The 10,000-nt window shown below is 41.5% G+C and overlaps 1 protein-coding gene across 3 annotated transcripts in view; it reads right to left on the bottom strand.

Moving 5' to 3' along the window:
- The window catches only part of reln (reelin), a 181,520-nt gene that overhangs the window by 144,569 nt on the left and 26,951 nt on the right, over positions 1–10,000 (bottom strand). The gene's annotated exons all lie outside the window — the stretch shown is intronic.

Genomic DNA, 10,000 nt, shown 5'->3' with positions numbered 1-10,000 from the left:
CCGAGTGTAGTTCATTGTAATGACATTGTGTTTTCCTCTTTTGTGCACTTTTACATAATACACCAACACTTGTATCTGTTCCCAAGAAAGTGGTGCTGAAATATGTGCAGTAAGTGGACATTTTCTAACTTTCCAAAGGAAAGAAAGTATAAGACTTTGTAATGTCTATTTGTTTCCATTGCACTGGACAGTGAATAAACCCTCTCAGATAACTGTCATATGGAGGAACTAGCCTACCTGCAAGTGCATAAATAACTTTATTTAATTTATACTTGTATGCTTTATGGCTGCAATATAAGTGGCAGGATTCCACATCTACAGAAAGGCCTACAGAAGAGTCTGCACAGACAGAGGAGACATAGGCCTACAGGTGGGCAGTGGATAGACAACTTCTCCTTTTTATTTGTTGCATGAGGCATGTGTCTAATATCTCTTGTTGCAGGCACTTGACCACTGGCTTTTCTTTACAAAGAACAATTGAAATAAAACTCAAGGAACTAAGTATATTGGTCTTTTATTAAACATTTAATGAAAAGTTTTTTTTTTTTTTTTGTGGCAATGTTGTGTAATATGGCACATGCAACAATGTCCCAGGCCCTGTCAGGTGTGCAACCCTCAGACTTATCAGACACTGAAATCTTCACTTTAGCCAAAGTTCATTTCATTGTGTGCCCTTGTCATGGCTAGAGCTGCATTGTAACTGGTTTGGGTCAGTGAATGGGGTCATAAACACCTGTCTGCAGGAACATGTCATAATCACCTATGAAAAAATGCAGTTCTGTTAGGATCAGCATAAGTGTATGTAATACAGTGAGTTTGATATTTAATTGTGGAACTTTCCTTACCACTTTCAAATAATGTGCATAAATGTGAATCTCTGAAAATGCTTAAGTCATGCACAGATCCTGGCCATTTTGCTTTCACATTTGTGATATGGAAGATTTTAGTCAACTGCCTTTTTTAAATTTGATATAATATTACTAATCTGGAATATTAAGAATCACAATAGTAACTGGGCTGTACATTTACATTGTGAACCCCCTTTCTGTTCACATAATCCCCTTCATTGAGGCCTTGATGGCAGTCTATGGTCTACCTATAGTCTATGGTACCAATCATGTTAGTGAAGCCTGAGTGACATACTGTAATCGGCATGGTCATGATGGCATGATCTTCATAAAAAAAATATGATAGCCTAAAAAAACTGCTTTAAAAAAAACTGCTTTACAACATTGGGTCTTCAGTGGCTTGGAAATGCCACAAAAAAACCTAAAACTGTTTTTTAAACCTAAAAGCGCCAGGTAAACTCCGAATGACACGACAGACAGCACTTTCCATCAAGTTCTCCACATCTCCAATAGTGTAAAGGAAAGAGCCACTCGCAAATAATCTTAGGGCAATGCAAACAGTTTGTGCTGTAGTTAAAGCCAGACTTCGACAAGTCGAACATAAATGTGCGTTTCCAACAAATTAATAATGTAAACGACAATCTCATGAGTCACGAGAAAAAATATATATCTCTGAAAGTGCACTATCGCTCAGCGCTGGACTTCCCGTATCAGCTCCGCTTATGAAGCCGCAGTCTAATCCTGTTAACATGAAATAAGCCTCTGCTCACGAGCAGGTTCAAGTTTGCGCACCTGTTGCTATGACAGCAAGTTCAGGATGAGCTTCGAAGAACCAAACAATCCAAGATCATGCCAAATCGCCAACAATCAAATCCAGCTAACTGAGTTAGCGACGTACGAAGAACGGGCCCCAGATATAATGTGTGATATGTGTCACTAGTGTGATCAGGACACTATAGTTCATTAATGTGAGTGAGGAGAGCAGAATAAAGTAAACTGTGACATATTACACCCAGAAGCTCTTCATACTGGGACTACCAGTGACATTTAGAACAATGTGGGACCAGAAATGATTGGGACACCTTGAGCTGATCATGTTTTGCTGAAGTGTGTTTTCTTTAACTGCTAATGCTCTTTTTACACACAGACTGAACAAAATGAAGCATTGCTTGGTGATTGGTTGAGCTAAACTGGTATTATTTAATTGTGTAGTTAAATTTAACAGCTGACAGATATTCAACATAATTCATGTGTGAGACAGTCTAACAGAAGGACGGACAAAACCAGTCAAATATCAGCTGAGTTCTGCTCATATTTCATTACCATTCTCTAAACTATAGTGAATAAACTGTGATAATGTGAGAAAAGTCTGAATAAATCTTGGTTTGACTGTATAAGTAACTCGCAGCCACATGTCAGCTAGCTCTCGTTAACACACTTCTTCCTGCTCTCCGCTAGTTAGCGTTCCCTCATGCGCGGCTCAGGATGATCCAGCACCGCCGGTTCAGGGACTTTGGGAAGGAATCGCGAATAGCAGAATAAAGTTGTGATGAAAGACAGACACAATGTCAGAGGTCTGCTTGCCCGAGGGCTGTTCCTCACTGACGCTGGAGCTCGTGTTCACCGGCTCTCCTGGGAGGCATTAGCACTAATTTGAAGTTTAATTTGACGTGACTCCTCGGCTAATCGTGCGAGCTTGAAATTAATTAATCTGACTTGACTTGTGCTAATTTGCGACGGCCACAGCGCGGCGTTCCCTTCGGAGGAGGAAAACAAACAGGAGTCGAAGGAGAAGAGACAGGTGGGACGCGGGCAGGCCTCGAGATCTCACACACACTCGCGCTCGTGACAGATTCAGCCCTACAGCGCCGTATAATTAACAAATCAGGACGATGCTGCCAATAACTGAAAGTGTTTTTCCCAACAACATTTGGGTCAGTAGTGCCCCGATGGAGGCTTTATATAAAGGGCACGCCTGCAACGCACGGGCTTTTAGAAGGAGAAGTTTTAGGATGGTTTTGCTTTCAACGGAGGAGCCATTTAAAGCTTTCTGAGAGTGCAGCTCTCCATTAGAAGCTCTGCTTCTCTTATCCTCAGAGAACCTTTAAAAATTGATCAGAGAGTGAAAGTGTAACCTAGAAAACATGCAGGTCTTCACGACAATGGAGAATCACAGGAGGTGGAAGAGGGATCGCGGTGTTCTCGAGAACTGACCAGAACTAAACCTGAACCGAGTCTGACTGACCAGAACTAAACCTGAACGAGTCTAAACCTGAACCGAGTCTGACTGACCAGAACTAAACCTGAACCAAGTCTGAATGACCAGAACTAAACCTGAACCGAGTCTGACTGACCAGAACTAAACCTGAACGAGTCTAAACCTGAACCGAGTCTGACTGACCAGAACTAAACCTGAACCGAGTCTGACTGACCAGAACTAAACCTGAACCGAGTCTAAACCTTAACCGAGTCTGACTGACCAGAACTACACCTGAACCGAGTCTGACTGACCAGAACTAAACCTGAACCGAGTCTAAACCTGAACCGAGTCTGACTGACCAGAACTACACCTGAACCGAGTCTAAACCTGAACCGAGTCTGACTGACCAGAACTACACCTGAACCGAGTCTGACTGACCAGAACTAAACCTGAACCGAGTCTGACTGACCAGAACTACACCTGAACCGAGTCTAAACCTGAACCGAGTCTGACTGACCAGAACTACACCTGAACCGAGTCTGACTGACCAGAACTAAACCTGAACCGAGTCTGACTGACCAGAACTACACCTGAACCGAGTCTAAACCTGAACCGAGTCTGACTGACCAGAACTACACCTGAACCGAGTCTGACTGACCAGAACTAAACCTGAACCGAGTCTGACTGACCAGAACTACACCTGAACCGAGTCTAAACCTGAACCGAGTCTGACTGACCAGAACTAAACCTGAACCGAGTCTAAACCTGAACCGAGTCTGACTGACCAGAAATAAACCTGAACGAGTCTAAACCTGAACCGAGTCTGGCTGACCAGAACTAAACCTGAACGAGTCTGACTGACCAGAACTAAACCTGAACCGAGTCTGACTGACCAGAACTAAACCTGAACCGAGTCTAAACCTGAACCGAGTCTGACTGACCAGAAATAAACCTGAACGAGTCTAAACCTGAACCGAGTCTGGCTGACCAGAACTAAACCTGAACGAGTCTGACTGACCAGAACTAAACCTGAACCGAGTCTGACTGACCAGAACTAAACCTGAACGAGTCTGTCTGACCAGAACTAAACCTGAACCGAGTCTGACTGACCAGAACTAAACCTGAACGAGTCTCTCTGACCAGAACTAAACCTGAACCGAGTCTAAACCTGAACCGAGTCTGACTGACCAGAACTAAACCTGAACCGAGTCTGACTGACCAGAACTAAACCTGAACCGAGTCTAAACCTGAACCGAGTCTGACTGACCAGAACTAAACCTGAACCGAGTCTGACTGACCAGAACTAAACCTGAACGAGTCTGTCTGACCAGAACTAAACCTGAACCGAGTCTAAACCTGAACCGAGTCTGACTGACCAGAACTAAACCTGAACCGAGTCTAAACCTGAACTGAGTCTGACTGACCAGAACTAAACCTAAACCGAGTCTGACTGACCAGAACTAAACCTGAACCGAGTCTAAACCTGAACTGAGTCTGACTGACCAGAACTAAACCTAAACCGAGTCTGACTGACCAGAACTAAACCTGAACCGAGTCTAAACCTGAACCGAGTCTGACTGACCAGAACTAAACCTGAACCGAGTCTAAACCTGAACCGAGTCTGACTGACCAGAACTAAACCTGAACTGAGTCTGACTGACCAGGACTAAACCTGAACCGAGTCTAAACCTAAACGAGTCTGTCGGGGTGAGGAAGAGGATGAGGAGAGGAATCGGCCTTTATTAGATATAAAACATAAAACAAACACAAACTAAAGGGACCCCGAGGGGAGAACAAGACCGGCATCTGGACAGCACAGGACTAGACGAGGACTAGACGAGGACTAGACGAGGGGTGTCACACTGTATCGCAATACAAAAATGCAACAACATGTATTGTGTATAGTTCAACCAAAGTGAAAATTACTGTGTGAGAAAAAATTCAAGTTTTCGTGTCAGTACTACATTAAACTACTATATATAATGTAGAATAATGTATAATAATGCAATGGGGGAATATCTGTGTGTCCTGATAATGCCAGATGTCTGATGTTACAGTAAAAGTGTCCGACATTATTTTAAATATATCTAGTCAGTGAAAGAGATCAAGCATATTCATCTACAATAATCCTGTATTTTCAGCTTCAGAATCATGAATATTGTTATTCTGGAGTCTCTATTGTCCTGTGCTTTGGGTTTCAGCAACAAGTCACCTTGTTAACCTTTTCCCACATGTCTTGGAGTATCGCAGTAATATGGTATCGTGAGTTCAGTATCGTGATGTGTTTTGAATCGTTACTCTCATGGACGCGGTGACAGAATCAGGACAGGACACGATCGGTACATGAGATGAGGAACTGGCACAGGACTGAAAACACAAGGAGATAAACAGGGAGAAAACAGTGTAATGAGGGAGAACAGGAGGGAAACTGAAGACAATCACAGGAGAACAACGGCACACGGAAACAAACATGACACAAACACGAGCTCAAGTGTTCAAACAGAACAAGACATGAACACACAGCTAATGATAACACTCCCCGGCCTCGTGCAACACAACACTACGAGGAAACATGTGGCTGATGAAACACACAACACAACAGACAACAGCACACACAGACGGAAGAGCGTTCAGCCTGAGCGACTCCAAAACACACACTCACACAACAGGACAGCAGTGTCAGAGCTCTGTCAGTCAACCAGGAACACACACACCCTGACAGACTCGCACTCAATCACTTCTGATTACAGCTCAGTCAAACTCACAGAGTCATCGATGAACTTCACACACTGAACTGAATCAACTGAATCAACACTGGACTGAATCAACACTGAACTGAATCAACACTGAACTGAATCAACACTGGACTGAATCAACTGAATCAACACTGGACTGAATCAACACTGGACTGAATCAACACTGAACTGAATCATCTGAATCAACACTGGACTGAATCAACACTGAACTGAATCAACTCTGGACTGAATCAACACTGAACTGAATCAACTGAATCAACACTGGACTGAATCAACACTGAACTGAATCAACACTGAACTGAATCAACACTGGACTGAATCAAATGAATCAACACTGGACTGAATCAACACTGAACTGAATCAACACTGAACTGAATCTTCTGAATCAACACTGGACTGTATCAACACTGAACTGAATCAACACTGGACTGAATCAACACTGAACTGAATCAACACTGAACTGAATCAACACTGGACTGAATCAACTGAATCAACACTGGACTGAATCAACACTGGACTGAATCAACACTGGACTGAATCAACACTGGACTAAATCAACACTGGACTGAATCAACACTGGACTAAATCAACACTGGACTGAATCAACACTGGACTGAATCAACACTGGACTGAATCAACAATGGACTGAATCAACACTGGACTGAATGAACACTGAACTGAATCAACACTTGACTGAATCAACACTGAACTGAATCAACACTGGACTGAATCAACACTGGACTGAATCAACACGGGACTGAATCAACATTGGACTGAATCAACACTGGACTGAATCAACACTGGACTGAATCAACATTGGACTGAATCAACACTGGACTGAATCAACACTGGACTGAATCAACACTGGGCTGAATCAACATTGGACTGAATCAACACTGGACTGAATCAACATTGGACTGAATCAACACTGGACTGAATCAACACTGGACTGAATCAACACTGGGCTGAATCAACATTGGACTAAATCAACACTGAACTGAATAATGACTCTATTGTCTTCTGTAGTGCTGAATTTCAATTAGTCTTATATTTGACTATGTTTGTAAAAATAAAGCCCTGAAGCACAACTACACAATATTGTTACAAAATATATAACACATTTATATTTGAATGAAGGGAGATGATGTCAGTTTTCCTTTCCATTAAGCCGGAAATCACTACTGTATCTGTGTTAGACTGCGCTGTTGAGACGTGTGTGTGTGCGCGAGTGTGTGTGAGTGTGTGTGTGTGTGTGTGTGTGTGTGTGTGTGTGTGTGTGTGTGTGTGTGTGTGTGTGTGTGTGTGTGTGTGTGTGTGTGTGTGTGTGTGTGTGTGTGTGTGTGTGTGTGTGTGTGTGTGCGTGTAGCTGTCAGAGGAGTCAGAGAGCAGACTGATCACAGAGCTGCTGAGCTTTTGAAGTCTCTCAGGGACTGACAGCTCTTCAACCCCAGGAGAGCGCTAACACACACACACACACACACACACACACACACACACACTCACGCACGCACACACACGCACACACACACACACACACACACACACACACACACACACACACACACACACACACACACACTCACACACACTCACATAATGTGAACTAAGAATGATGGCATAAAGCAGCATGCAGATGAACGCATAGTGAGAGAGTAAATACAGGAAACTGCACACACACTCTCACACACACTCTCTCACAATCACACACACACTCACACTCACACACACACACACACACACACACACACACACACACACACACTCTCACACACACTCTCTCACAATCACACACACACTCACACTCACACACACACACACTGTTTCACTAAATTTGTTCTCCTTCATTTCATCCGCTCCATTTAAAACGTGTTTTTTTTTTAAATGCCTTTGTTTCTTTTCACTGAATGTGATTTTCATAATTCATCATTTCATAACAGATGGTGATTGGCTCGTTCATAATAATGATATTGAAAGCAACTAAAATTACAGCCAAAGAAGGAGCAGTGTGTGTCTGAACTTACAGAAGTGCTATAATACTACCAGTTCTTCTCTATATCAGTGTCAGTGTTCCTGAACTCCTGAAACGCCTCCATTGTAGTCTTGAGTTTTTACCGGGAACAAACGTCACAATATTCCTCATTATAATAATTAATATGCAGAATAAAGGGGCGGGGGCTGGTTGAGTTAGTTAATAGTGTGTTTAACTGGTGGTTATGGAAAGGGGCGGGACATTTCCCAAACACACTCGAAGCTTTCGACCAATCACAACACACTGCTCCAGCCGACCAATCAGAGCACAGTGTGCTTTTCAGAAGGAGGGGCTTCAAAGAGACAGGAAGTAAACAGAGCGTTACTGACAGACTGGGAAGAGAGGAGCCGCAACAATGGAGAATCTGAGGAGAATAATCAACATTCAAGCAGGAAAACCTGTTCTAGTAGAGCCTGAAACTACATCAAGACTCTGAGAAAGGGTGTAATATGGCCTCTTTAACATTCATTTGGGTGCGAGGATCCATGTTCATCCAGTCACTTACTCATCGGGTTCATTTGCAATGAATGAACGAACGAACGAATGAACGAATGAACGAATGAATGAATGAACGAATGAACGAATGAACGAACGAACGAATGAATGCTACTACATGTAACACTGTTTAATCTTCGGTCGAATCCTTCGCTCGATCAGCAGCGGCTCAACTCCTGCTTTCATGCAGACACTCGAGATGAGAAAATGCTTTTCATTTCATATGAAGTTAAAATTCTTTCATTTTATAGCTAATTTAACTTTTATTTATAATGAAAAAGCCAAAAACTAAACAAAAAAATTATTTTGACCAACATTTTGGCTTACGTCTAAAGAAAATAATAAGTATATGGTCTTTATAATAAATAATGATTTTACATTGTATTGATGTTTTTACTAAATGATTAATACTAAATTAAAATGTAAAATTTGAACAAACCATAAACATAATTAGAGCTGCAGCATCATTAAAACCCACAACGTATTCTCAAACTATTAACAACATTCTGTTGCATAATTTACATAATTTCCTTCTGTCATGCGTAATAAAGCATAATTTACATTTCTTTTGAGAGTCGTGAATGTTGGGAAAGTGAGTTTAATTCTCCAGGTTCGCATGCATGAAAGTTTGAGCGACTCAATCCATCCTCATCACACATCACACCATGTTATTAATGACCTAATCAAGACACAAGGTTTAAATGTAAAACTGAGTGAAAGTATGAGCACACAAACATCTGTTTCATCAGATCCTGTAATGAGCTTCATCTGCACAGAAAGAGGAGAGTTTGCATAGAAACCAGTGTCAATGATGTGATTTACATACTGAAGGAGCCGTGTTCATTCACTCACTCAGAGGCGTAATGCAGGAACGGTCAGCGAGATTTCAGATGTAGTTCAGAAAAACACCAGGGTGTGTAAATTATTACTTAATTTCCCTTTTCCCTGTAGGTTCAGAAACCCTGATAACAGGAAGGACTTTGTCACTAAAGGATTTCTGAAGTGAAACTGAGAAATGGTTTGATGAGCTCTAAACAGACTTCACTCGACCCAGTGAAACGTGGATTTTGTTTGAAATCATGTCACATTTCTGCTTTTGTGGTTTACATACAGTTTACATACAGTTTACATACAGTAGTGTCCAGAAGTGACGGACAGCTGATATCTTCAGCCTTTATTCAAATATGGTTATAAATATTCATATTTCATAGCTGTGCTCGGACACGACTGCTTGATTTGTGATAATAACGCAATGAAACACATTGTGCCACATCATTTTTGCCCATAAATTATGAACACGCGCAAAAACAAGAACCAAGAACCAAAAGAGAATCAATGAAATATTAATAACTGATTATGTTTGCTTTTTCCTGTGAGCTTTTTGTTTTTCTATGCATTTTTTATTTATTTTGCATAATAAAATAAAGCCTGTATCTGTAGTTTGCCTTTTTTTGCCAAATAATTTTGTCAGATAAATACTTTAATCAAGTTTAGTGTTTTTTTTTTCTTCTCTCATATTAAGAACATTGAAAAAAATATTAAATATTTTCCTCATATTTAAATGGTTTCATCAGACTGGTAGAGCAACTGCACTGGAGCCGGATTCATTAAAACATTATAGAAGTTAAATCTACACGTTTGGCATAAAGACTGCGTTCGGCTGAACGACGCT

The sequence above is a fragment of the Leuciscus leuciscus genome, assembly GCF_965113295.1.
Source record: "Leuciscus leuciscus genome assembly, chromosome: 10".
Classification (NCBI taxonomy): Eukaryota; Metazoa; Chordata; class Actinopteri; order Cypriniformes; family Leuciscidae; genus Leuciscus; species Leuciscus leuciscus.
The sequence above is the reverse complement of the archived record's forward strand: the minus strand, read 5'-3'. Positions and strand labels throughout refer to the sequence as shown.